Genomic DNA, 9,939 nt, shown 5'->3' on the forward strand with positions numbered 1-9,939 from the left:
ATCTAACACCGTCTGACTTGATGTGAACGTTGTTGCAGCTGGCACTTAGCTTGTTTGTATAACTCAAACACTTTTCTTCCCAATTGCCCCCTAAAGTTTTAAAGTATTAGAATGAGTCTCAAAAGCCTGAGTTTTTTTACTGCATGTACTGAACCTATGTTTAATTTACTTCAGGCAAGCTAATATATCATACATTATTCTTGGCGTTAAACTCAGTTTTGGTAAGTTGTTGTACTTTTCCTTTTAGCTGCAGTAAAAGAGAAAAGAAAAGGAAGGGAATAAGTTTTCAAGGGCAAAAAATTACTCGTACAACGCAGAAGAAAAAGAAAACAAAATTCCTAAACCTCAAAAGATGGAAGAGAAGACTGAATGCTGGAAAAAGCATGTGTTTATGGAGTGAAACTGTGAAAGTGTGAAACATCCGTACTGATTTCATTACGGTCCGTTTTGTCATAGATTTTGTCAAAATATATTTAGTTTTTTTTTGGAAAAATACATATTTGTTTATAAATTTTATCCATATTTTGTCAAATTCCCAAAATTCAAAACCAGCTCAAGAGCTATTTTTGGCCCAAAATATTACTATTACATATTTTAAAAATTGGTTCAATTTTTATTTTATTTTATAAAAGAACCCACCATTTATTATTTTGTAACAATGCTGTTTCGTTTTCTTGGTCATCTGATAGTCTATTACGTAGTTCATTATAAAATGATAATTTTGTACCAAATTTATTTATATTACTATGGTTTGCGATAATATAATAAATATTATTGATTAATGTATTATTGGATATTTGTGATAGTTTTTAGAACTTGTGAGTATAGATTTATTTTTATTTTTTTAAATAAAATATATTTTGAAAACGTGACATTGATAGTTTTTAAAGTGCTTTTTCTGGGAAATTGATGCTGAAAACCGTGTCCGTCTGTCCATGTCTCCAAAGCACACGTCATCTCTTTGTTCATTAATGCCCTTTTAGATACTAAACTAATATGGTTGAACATGATTTTCAATGTTTTTTATTTTCAAACACAGTCATCTCTAGATTTGTGTCGATCGGACAGACCTACTAAAAGTGCTTCTTATTTAAAAACAATATTTTTTATTCCGGTAAATCGCGACATCTAGTTAAGGCTAGAATAATCTCTATCGCTTTCCGGTACTATTCCCAAATCTTAATATAGGAACTCTTTTTTTGTTTTAATTTTTCTTTTTTTCTTCGTATATGCAATTCAGAAAATTGGTGTGTTTACCCGAAAAACGGATGAAGTTGAATAAGGGATTTTAGGGGCTTCTTTAAGTGTAGGTTGCTTGCAAGACTTTCGATAGCTGGCTCGGCCGAACGGAATCACCGATCTAGATAGAAGGGTCGTTCACTCCCTATTCTTTGAGAGGTTGCTTGCGACGGTAGCATTAGCTAGGCAATCAAGGCAGGTCGAACAGAGTCAGTCCTAGGGTGAAGATCATCAGATGGAAAAATGGATTGAGCTGGCTAATCACTTGATGACCCGGTGGAGAATGGGAACAGAGAGTCGCTCCCATAAACGAATGAATGGGACTCATGGTCCTGATCGAACCAGAGATTCCGACAACCCGGGGAATCGGCAGAAAGAGATGGGTCGGATACTGGAATCTGCCCAAAAGTCCCGACTTTTTTGAGGCCAACTCCTCGAACTGCTGGGTGCGACATATTCATGGACTGGCAAAGCGAACTCTCAATTTGATTAGGAGAGCCTAGAGAGCTCTCTATCTTTCCCCAAATTCCGACTAGCGCGGTTCTTTTTCTCGACCAATTTGAATTCCATTTCATTTTTTATTTTAAGTGTTGTAGAGTAGTAAGTAGCTAGGCGGATTTCAGCGCATGCTGCATTGAGAATCTCCAAAGAAATTAGAAGCGCCTATGATAGCGTATGATTATTCCCATTTGTGACCGACGGTTGCTTGCAAGAGGTGGCGATCGGCAGTGTTCCAAAGCGCCATAACGATGTGCGTTAGAGCGTTATGGCAAACGATCCCCAGCACTTGTAGTTATGGGGATCGCCTTCGGCTTGCTATACTCTTTCCCTAACGCATGCTGGTTACCATAAAGACACCGAGGGATATCGCATGCGCTAGTTTCGGGGATGTTGTTTACACTACTATTGGTAACAACTCAAAGTGCCGGAACGACTCTAGTGGTGCAAGCGAAGGTTTCAGTCTTGTCGAGCGAAGCAACCACTAGTCGCTCTTAGTGCTCCAAAACACCCTTTCGCTTGCGTGAGCAACGGCCCCTAGCGCCCAGAGCAAGCGCCTTTAGTGTTCCCGACCGCCTGTCTTTCGGCCTTAGCGTTCCAAACAACCAGTAGTGTGACCGATCTGTGTTCAAAACAACCGATGACGCTAGCGACGACTCGTGGGGCCCCCTAACGCCGAACAAAAAGGACTAGTGCTATAACGACTAGTGGTGTTACGGAACAACTACCCGACGAGTGGTAATAAGGACAACGTAAGTAGGTTTGACAGTAGCGTTAGGACTACTGGTTCTCGTAGTTGTATTGCCCTAACGCAACGACTCAAACAACTACGAGTGCTCCCAAGACGATGAGACGCATGCGCTATACCGTCGAGTATTGCTTGCGAAGCAACTGCAACTCGTTGTAGGTCCTCTCCAACCATTACAGTCGAGTAGCTTTCACTCCTTCGCTTGAAATGTACGGTTGGTTTACCTAACGCATGGCTTCCCCAACGCCAATAGTCGCATAAGTTCTCCTAGGCCATAACCCATGCGTTGAAAGAAACCGCATGATGCATTCCGGAGTTGCCGTAGATTCGTTACCGTCTTGTCATCTTGGGTTGGGAAGGATACGACAGGCTCAATTCAAGGACACTCAATTTCAAGCTCAATTTCAGGCTTTCGAAGCTCTGACGCTTTCTGTCGCATTTGTTCTCTCTTTTGTTTATCTTTCATTTTCACTTTCTTTTTATAGAATGTAGTGCCCAACAGTTTAAAGGAAGGGGTGAAGTCTCGGGATCCGCTTTAGTCGAGTTGTTAGATATCTCTCTCCGGAGTCGCTCCTCTATTTTTCGTGAAAGCATACGAGTCGTTATGTTAAGCATCTAATCCTAGTCTTTATGTTATCTGTGTTAGAGGAGTTAGATATCCCTCATGTTGAACAGTCTGACATCAAGTTGTTAGGACCTTAGTCGCTATGCGAACACTTAACACAAGACTGAAAGCGTTAGTGGTTTATGAATCAGTCATCAAGGATCGTAGCCAAACGGTGACCGGCTACGTAAGCACTTTGGGCGCAGGTTTACTTGACGAATTGTCATAAAGACATCACTCTACTATATATATAAGAAAATTGGATTCTAAAAAAAGATTCAATTAATTAGAAGCATTCGCAGTTTTCAGTTCGTTTGTCATCATCTAAAAGAAAAATCATTTTCCATGTTAGACCGTGCTTGAGGGCCGTGTGTAGGGTTTGGCTTGGGAAAAACCCGTGGATGAGCGAGAATATATGAATATTTTTGTTAGATGGTTTTCCCTTACAGTCTATTTTGTTAAAATGAATGCGGATGGGTGTCTGCTTTCTTTGAGAATTTGGATTGTACAACCAAGAATGTGGCTGAATTCTGGGCCATCTACCGTGGCCTTATGTTGGCATGGGATTTGGGTTACAAGCAGGTCATTCTTGAAACTGATTTTGAATATTGTTTGCATGCTGTGATTCATTTGATTTCCTCTAATCACCCTCAAGCACAACTGATCCAAGCTTGCTGGAATCTTGTTCAAAGGAATTGGCAGTGCTTTTGTAAGCATACTCATAGAGAAGAGAGAAGGTAAGATCGCGGCCGACTGGTTGGCATCTGAAGCTCTGAAGCAGCCGCCAGGTTATCAACAGCTTTTGACATGTCTGCCTGGACATAAGATACCTAAAGAAGAATAAAGAAAAGGAAAACATTATTGTAAATGGCACGAGAAATGGACTCACTCTACAAATAATTGTGTAAATTTCAGGAATCTGATTCAAGATTACCTTGACAAAGGTTTGTTCCGGATAGCAGACCGACCAATGGGAATCGAGACATCCACGTTTGCGGGAGCAGTAGAGACCAATATGATGTCTGCTGACCTAAGGAAGTTGTCTGACCCACAGAAAGAGTTGGAGGCAGCTGAGCACATCCCACAAGAGTCAAGCCCAGAAAGCGTGGCAAGTCATTCGCCAAGGCCATTACCAACAACAGGATTATGTTCGAGATGTCAACTTGAAATCTCGATGAATCGAGGAGAAAAGCATCTACCCTTTCGAAAAAGGATGGAATGGCGACCTGTGGTAAGAGAGCCTTTAGCACAAGAGCGAAGGATGCCGACTGATTCAATTGCCCTCTCTACTCAATTGATTGAATATAGTTGCGTGAAGCAGCATAAGTGCTAACCTGATCTAAGGAAGGAGGGGGAATGCGAAAGCAAGGCTATTCTGGGGCGTCAAGCGTTTGTAGGCCTATCAGCCATGAAGTATGCATAAGCGGGAATAGGCTAAAAGGACGGTTATAAGGCATCTAGAGGGCCTGTTTTCGGCTGGTCATAACCAGAACTCTTAGGTTAGGGGTCCGCCCTTAGCCCAGTACTTAATAAAGGGAGGCAAGGCGAACTTCTTCTACGTCGAATTCACGAAAATAATCATATGAGAAATCGTCTGATGAAGAGTTCCCTAGCTAGATGATTTTCCACGTGGAATGAATTATGAAAATAGTATGGCAGAATGGTATGATTATACGACTAGAGAACAGATAACCAGTAAAGAAAGGGAGAACCGACCGGGGCCTTGCCCTTACTTTAGCTTTAGGAAGAAATCCAGACTTTGGAGCTCAGCTTAGGGATCAGATATCGATATCGGAAGATCAGGCCCATCACTTCTTCTTGACTTCGATGATTTGCCTGCAGGAGGATCATCGAAGGTTGGAGAAAGAGATAGAAAGCTGACTAAAGTAGGGGGTAAAGGGGCTGTGTATATATATTCCAATCGGGGTGATAGCTCGACTCGGCAAATGGGAGAAAGATCAAATCGCGCGGGAGAGAGGGTCCCACCCATCATCTAGATTCAAAGTCAAGGTCTTGTTCGGATATTGATCGTAGCAAGCGTCACTTCCTTCATTGGATGGATTCAGGCTTGCTTGTCTCGCTCTCATATTGGAAGGCTAGGTTTGGAACCCTCTAGGAACTGAATCGCTAGAAAGATCTCTTCTTTCGTTTAAACCAAGTGGACCCTAAACCAAAGCTTTGATCGCTGTGCTTCCCCCTTATTGTTAGTCCTCTTACCATACACCACTTCGAATGCTTACTTCCCCCCTTACTTAACATAGGCCGATTCACATCGTTTTTATAGGCAAACTCAGCAGTTGGAAGAACTTATCCCCCTTGCTCGGTCTCCCTTACACTAAGCTCTTCAGCAAGTCTTCTAGTAAACCGACGACTGGAGTCTGGCCGTCCTGAGTGATAAGCACTACTAAACCTCAATTCAGTGCCTAATTTCTTCCATAGCACCCTCTATTAGAGGGCAGACTGCTGTCTTGATCGGGCGTAATGCTCCCCCTTCGTCATAAGGCGTGCTTTCTCACCACCTAATGATGATCAAATCACGATCATGGGGTTGCCCGGTTCTAATTACATATGCAGAATAGAATGGAAATCAAGACCCCGAAGCTTCTTTAGTTCCAGATGATGCGGATCCAATATCATCTCCTGAGCTATACCTATAACTTATGCAAATTTTGATTTTCCCGAACTTAGTTAATAAATAAGGCGAGATGGAGACCCTGATTTGGACCCTCGTGATCGAGCTTATGATTGTAAAGAACGCGGAGCCATAGTCAAACGATCCAAACCAGGTTAAGAGCGCCGAAGCTTATCCACCTGAAGCACTCACTTCAACTCCTGTCCTGCAGTGGAAGCTGTAGCCGGAAGCTTCACTGTGGAGGCTGGCGGTTAGATGGAGCTGATTAGATCCACAGCCGAGATGGGGCCATCCCTGGAGTCAAAGAGTTATCACCCGCTGTATCATTGACGTGGACGAGGCTTCCTCGCATCATACCATCGTTTCATCGAAAGATGATTCGACGTCGTGATGCAAAGGCTGACCGGTTCTGCTTTATCTCTCATGGTTTTCGATATCGCGGGTAGTCCACTTATATCGTAATATAAGTATGGCTACCTTCGAGTCGATCTTTGAGAGATGTAGCTCCCACTACGGTGTTCAGTCTATTTGTAGTGAATTAACTACACCTTTTCATCACCTACAAAAGACATATCTCCCGTGGATCTCGGAGATCCCTCTTTCTCGGGATATTTCCTGGGTCAAGTATTCCGCTCGTTTGCTGTCAGGAATTCAGTAGAGTGGCCTTGAAAGAAGCAACCCTACTCTTCTTCATGTGTAATGCTTTCTTTAAGGATATCTTTCTTTTTGTAAGCCCACAAGGGATTTCATCAAGGTAAATTCCAATCTAACTATTAAATAAATAATTACGACTAATTGTAAGAGGAACTATTCTATATGTAATCTTCAGAATAGAGCTCTGATACCACTCTAATGAAAGCAAAAATCCCGAGAAAACGTATCTAGAAGAGCTTGAGGATTTTAAGTTACCTTTAGGGCGAGTTAGGTAAAACCTTATATACGCAATTATCAGATCGATCTTTGAAGGACACGATGAAACTTTCCTCCTTGACTTTAATTTAGGAATATTTTCATCCGGGATTGGAACGACCTATGTTATAACGGAGGAGAGAAGGTGAACCAGCTCCCTTTGGTCGCCTCTCCTGTCTGGTCGAGTAGCTTTCGCTCCTTCCTACTTACTTTATTATAATATAAGCTTAAGCTGCTACGTGGCCTATTGGGAGCTTTTTAGTCATAGTGGGAGCTTTCGGAAATCACTTAGCAGGTCTTCATCATAGGAAGAGGGAAGAACAAGGGAGAAGATCTTATTTAAAAGAAGACGATTCCAAAAGAAAGTCAAAACGGGGAATAGGATGCCTTAAAGGTAAATAAGAAAGATCCTAAATAAAAAAGAAAATACCTGCCTTTCTAATGAGATGTGATCTGTCTAGGGCTAGCTGAACTAAGCCTCATCAGAGGAGGAAAGATTTGCTGCTTTCATACTTCTTCTTCCTGCTACGCCCTTGCTTTCCCACCGCTCCGTGGGGGGCCTTTTCTTCTCACTTGAAAGATGCGATTTGAAAGAAGAGAAGAGGTTCTATCAGTTAATCACCATCCCTTCCTCTAATGAATTAGATCCCATCTGCTAACTATAACTCAACTCCGAGGGACTAATGAAAAGCAAAAAAATCCTCTACTCGAAAGTCGTTGCTGATCTGATCTTTTCTTTCCTGGGCGTGGGCGAGATAAAGTCTTCTTAGTCTTCCGCTTTTTCGGTGATATCTATAAGAAAGAATACCTGTCTCAAGGTAAACATGAGTTCTCGGCTCAAGCGAAATGATACCGGCACAAGGTAATTCAATTCTTTAGTTTGTGGCAGAGAGTTTTAGAAGACTCTCGGTTATTAAGGTCACTGCTTAACAAAGCGATCTTGATAGCCGCTGACGTACTAAGGAGTTATGTATTGGAGTTTACCTATTTGCTCTTACGGTAATGAGGACGGCCCGACGTTCGGGGATGTTGCATTGCGCTTTCTATTTAAAGCAGTGTGCATCCTCGTTTCAGAGGGCTTGTGGCGGAGAATTTAACCATTACTCACTTCGCGTACCCATCTTTCTGACACGCTCCTAGGGTATCATAATCCCCTCTTTTCATCGAAAAACTTATATACATACAAGAGGGATGATTATAGTGATTGTGTTAGTTCAGATCTATCTTTCCTTCGGAACCTTGGCAAAGGTTGTTTGCCTTTCCAAGAAGGATACGTTCTCTAGCATTATCACTCAAGTCTTAGACTTGGATTCTGTGTTGTCTTTGATGTCTGATATTAAGGTAGTCTAATTCCAAACCAACTGCAGTACCTAAGCTATCCTTTAATACATTACCCATTCCATAAATAAGGGGCCCTTACAAGAAGTCCCTAGACTAGGGAGATCAAACATCTCCTCGGGAATAAGACGTAACTCCCGGGGTTTCTTTTATAATAAAAAAAAACCAAGATCCCCTTCCAATACGGGCTCAAAGGCCGACCTCTTCCGAGCCAATGCTAAAAAGGAAGTCGGAGCTTGGTCCACATCGAGAAAAAATGTTCGTAATGAACGGATCTCCGATGGTCGAGCCTGCCAAGGACACGGAACCCAGCACCACCTACCCGAGCCAAGGTACTCAACCTTTGGAAAAGGGCCTTTAATATGAATTGCGAACAACCCAAAAGGGTGGTATGATTGAAACATAGTTTGAATAGGGGCACAAGTCTAGAGCTGTGGTATGGAAAATAGATGAGAAAAGAACCCTCATCTCTTTACTTAGTCAGAGTCATTGTTTTACTCTTTCTATCTGCATGACTGCTTTCTTATGATGAGTAGTTCCCATCACTTGCCTCTCTGTGCCCTGTATGAAGGAGCATCCACTGCGCTTACTAGTGGGTATGATTAAAGTCAAGAGCGGGTCTCTCAGAAAAAAGAACCTTATCTGTATCTGTCTCTCTTACTCGAACTAGCCACCCCTTGGGAACCGTCTCCCCTTTTACCCTGCAATGAAGGGCGGATGGCTTAGCCTTGCCTTTAGAAAGAAGAAATAGAATAAATTCCTTTGAAGGGCTTAATCAATAGGAGAAGATAGTCGTAGACAGAAGTAGCGGCTATTGCTATTTCATTCCCTCCCACTCTTTTAGCTCTGATCGTAAACGCTCTTCTTCCAATAGGAGTTATTCTTTGCCTTGACGCTGTGAGAGCTTCCGGTCCTTGAGTATAAGTACTCCTATCCGCTCTTGGGTTCATAACCGGTCCTATTGAATTAGTTGCACATGAGTACGATCTTCTCGGGATCGGGGTTCCCTTTACCGGGATTTTTCCTTGGCAGATAGAGCGGAAACAGAAAGCGATATATCCGCTGCTATTATCCGCTCTTAGGTTGCAGTTTCTCTTTGAGTTCTCTCTTTCTTTCTTTATGGGTCTTCCCAGGCCGTTAGATCAAGATAAGAAAGATAAGAATGGTATTAGATAGATGTCTTCTTCTTTACTGAGGGAGTAGGTATGGGGCGCCCTTACTTTTTGAATGGGTTACCTTAGGCATTACTAACTAATCCACTATGTCCGCTATCGAATAGCCTAGGCAAGATAGAAAGTCTCTCTTATTTTGAGGCTTCCCTTCCCTTACTCTAGGGCTTTTCTTCTCTTCTTCTCTAAGGGCAGTGAAAGCCATCTGATATAGGGCTTTCTCCTGTAATCTGTCTCTCGATAAGAAGCTTTCTTTTTATCCGGGTTAATCTCGTCTTCTTGAAGAATTACGGATTCCTAAACCTAGTAAGGGAAAGCGATTCTACTCCAATTGCATTCATCAGTCGGATGAGAGTGAGAATAGAAAGGAAGCCGGGAGGAAGAATGGAGTATAGCATTACCTCTAGAGTACAACCCGGAGCCTTCTTTTCGTAAACCCTACTCCTGCGCCCCTCAATCCCATATCTACTACTTAGTCAAGCCCTTAACTACTTCTATATCTTAGAACAACCCTGCTCTCTGATCGACGTTTTATAGTCTGCATATCTATGGAAAGAGGAAGCTAGGAGAGGATTCTAAACAATTCTATCGAGCCGAACAACAAAAAGAGAAAGATAGAATACCTTTCTTAGCTAGCCTAGCGTGCTAGAAACCTACAGGGAACAAGAGCCAGATCGAAGACATTCCTTTCATTCTTTTATACCCCTCTCTTCTTAGTTGCTCCTCTTTCTAGGGATCTAATGGTCGTAGACCACCTTCTTGTGACTATGTTGAAGAATTCTTTCCCCCCTTTGAGTTCTCG

The sequence above is a fragment of the Nicotiana tomentosiformis genome, chromosome 12 (assembly GCF_000390325.3).
Source record: "Nicotiana tomentosiformis chromosome 12, ASM39032v3, whole genome shotgun sequence".
Taxonomy (NCBI): Eukaryota; Viridiplantae; Streptophyta; class Magnoliopsida; order Solanales; family Solanaceae; genus Nicotiana; species Nicotiana tomentosiformis.